The following is a 3,619-nucleotide window of genomic DNA, read 5'->3' on the forward strand; positions in this document are numbered from 1 at the left end:
CTTTATTCGCTATGAAATGGGCAATTCAAAATAAAGGAACTCGTCTTCTATATCTCTCAAAATAACATTGTTTGATAAACTGTAGTACGATCTTTGTATCCACTATATAGTTACCACAGGGGACTGTAGTACGATCTTTGCCTCCTCTATAGCATATAACTATCACAGGGTATTGTAATACGATCTTTGCCTCCCGTATAGTATATAGTTACCACAGGGGATTGAAGAACGATCTTTGCCTCCCCTATATTATATAGTTACCACAGGGGACTGTAGAACGATCTTTGCCTCCCCTATATTATATAGCTACCACAGGGGACTGTAGTACGATCTTTGCCTCCCCTATAGTATATAGCTACCACAGGGGACTGTTCTACGATCTTTGCCTCCCCTATAGTATATAGTTACCACAGGGGACTGTAGAACGATCTTTGCCTCCCCTATATTATATAGCTACCAAAGGGGATTGAAGTACGATCTTTGCCTCCCCTATAGTACATAGCTACCATAGGGGACTGTAGTACGATCTTTGCCTCCCATATTTTATATATTTACCATAGGGGTCTGTAGTACGATCTTTCCCTCCCCTATAGTATATAGCTACCAAAGGGGATTGTAGTACAATCTTTGCCTCCCCTATATTATATAGCTACCAAAGGGGATTGTAGCGATATAATATAGGGGAGGCAAAGATCGTACTACAGACCCCTATGGTAACTATATTTTATATAGTTACCATAGGGGTCTGTAGTACGATCTTTACCTCCCCTATATTATATAGCTACCAAAGGGGATTGTAGTACGATCTTTGCCTCCCCTATATTATATAGCTACCAAAGGGGATTGTAGTACGATCTTTGCCTCCCCTATATTATATAGCTACCAAAGGGGATTGAAGTACGATCTTTGCCTCCCCTATAGTATATAGTTACCACAGGGGATTGTAGTACGATCTTTGCCTCCCCTGTAGTATATAGCTAACACAGGGGATTGTAGTACGATCTTTGCCTCCCCTATATTATATAGCTACCAAAGGGGATTGTAGTACAATCTTTACCCCCCCCCCCCCCCCTTCCCCCTTTATTATATAGTTACCACAGGGGAATGTAGCACGATCATTGCCTTCCCTTAAGTATAAAGCTACCAAAGGGGACCGTAGAACGATCTTTGCCTCCCCTATAGTATATAGCTACCACAAGGGACTGTAGTACGATCTTAGCCTCCCCTATTGTATATAGCTATCACACGGGGATTGTAGTACGAACTTTGCCTCCCCTATAGTATATAGCTACCACAGGGGATTGTAGTACGATCTTTGCCTCCCCTATAGTATATAGCTATCACAGGGGGAGACTGTAGTACGATCTTTGCCTCCCCTATATTATATAGCTACCACAGGGGACTGTAGTACGATCTTTGCCTCCCCTATAGTATATAGCTACCACAGGGACTGTAATACGATCTTTGCCTCCCCTATAGTATATAGCTATCACAGGGGATTGTAGTACGATCTTTGCCTCCCCTATAGTATATGGCTACCACAGGGGACTGTAGTACGATCTTTGCCTCTCCTTTATGACATGTAGAGGCCGAAATACCAATAATCGGGAAATACAATACCCGACCCATTGCATCACCATGTCCGTCGACAAAGTTCCGCTTTTTCAAACTCAATAAAAAGCATGGAAAGCATATGTAAATCACCATTAATTTTGATATGAAAAGGCAAAGTTAATCTCTGATATTTACTGATTCTGAATGATATTTACTGATTCAAACGATATGTAAAGACGTTAACAAGACTTTAAAAATGTTAATTATTTCGTTGATATTCTCATCAAATAGTAATCAGAAAATATCCACATTTCAACTTTTTGTGCTTGTGGTAAAAAAAGAAATTAAAAAAAAACTGGCAATATGATAATGCAACTGACATCAGTACCAAGATTTTTACGATTATTTTTCATCCTTCCTGAGTAACACTGTTAACGAACGCATGTGTTACCATTAAAGAGCTTCGCTCGGGCGCCGAACGCTCTTATAAGCATTTTATAAAACAACCCATTCTGAAACCAGAAATCCGTGAAACTTTTCTATTGTTTAATTCCCGAGGCCGCAGGGATTATCAGTAAAAAGTGCTGGCTAAAGCATCACACACACCCAGATGACTGGACTTGTCAGCTTCACAAATCGCGAATATCTTCATGATTTATCAAATCAAAGCGATTTGTGAAACAAAAGTGAGATTTTTGACACAACGATGCGCATACAGTGCGGAAATTTTAAAAATAATTACATTTCAGTTTCCTTTGCAGACCTGAAACCTATGTTCATGATTCCTATATTTGGAGGTGTGACTAGTGAGCGTGTTGGAGGTGTGACTAGTGAGCGTGTTGGAGGTGTGACTAGTGAGCGTGTTGGAGGTGTGACTAGTGAGCGTGTTCCAGTGTTTAACCACATATCTGGAAACGCTAGCTAGTATTTCCCCCTCATTAATATTTTTTGCCGGAATGGAACCCGATTAAAAGCTTATTTTAGAGTATTATGAGAGTTTTATTAGCCCGGGAGTGTTGTTGGAAGGCTGGGATGGCCGAACCATGGTTGGCCATTACAATCCTGTTTATGTTTTGGATATTTGCTGATAACCCATCCTTCATAAAAATCCAAGGGATACAGGCCTACACGCAATCGGGAACCGTCGGCACTTTCCGTAAAGTGCCGATTAAACGGTTGGTAATGAAATGCTCTCACTAGTAGATTAAAGTGTTCATACAGAGAACATAGTGATTTCTGTCCATGAAGTATTGGAATCTATAGATATATAATACCTAGTACAAATGCCCAATAAACCCACACACATGCTGCCAATCCTCCCTATAAAACCACACACATGCTGCCAATCCTCCCTATAAACCCACACACATGCTGTCAATCCTCCCTATAAACCCACACACATGCTGCCAATCCTCCCTATAAACCCACACACATGCTGTCAAACCTCCCTATGAAACCACACACACGCTGTCAATCCTCCCTATAAACCCACACACACGCTGCAAATCCTCCCTATAAACCCACACACATGCTGCCAATCCTCTCTATAAACCCCCACACACGCTGCCAATCCTCCCTATAAAACCACGCTCATGCTGCCAATCCTTCCTATAAAACCACACTCATGCTACCAATACTCCCTATAAAACCACATTCATGCTGCCAATCCTCCCTATAAACCCACACACACGCTGCCAATCCTCCCTATAAACCCACACACATGCTGTCAATCCTCCCTATGAACCCACACACACGCTGCCAATCCTCCCTATAAAACCACGCTCATGCTGCCAATCCTTCCTATAAAACCACACTCACGCTGTCAATCCTCCCTATAAACCCACACTCATGCTGGCAATCCTCCTTATAAACCCACACTCATGCTGCCAATCCTCCCTATAAAGCCACACTCATGCTGCCAATCCTCCCTATAAACCCACACACACGCTGCCAATCCTCCCTATAAACCCACACACATGGTGTCAATCCTCCGTATAAACCCACACTCATGCTGTCAATGCTCCCTGTAAACCCACACTCATGCTGCCAATCCTCCCTATAAACC

Source organism: Mizuhopecten yessoensis, unplaced genomic scaffold, assembly GCF_002113885.1.
Source record: "Mizuhopecten yessoensis strain PY_sf001 unplaced genomic scaffold, ASM211388v2 scaffold2123, whole genome shotgun sequence".
Taxonomy (NCBI): Eukaryota; Metazoa; Mollusca; class Bivalvia; order Pectinida; family Pectinidae; genus Mizuhopecten; species Mizuhopecten yessoensis.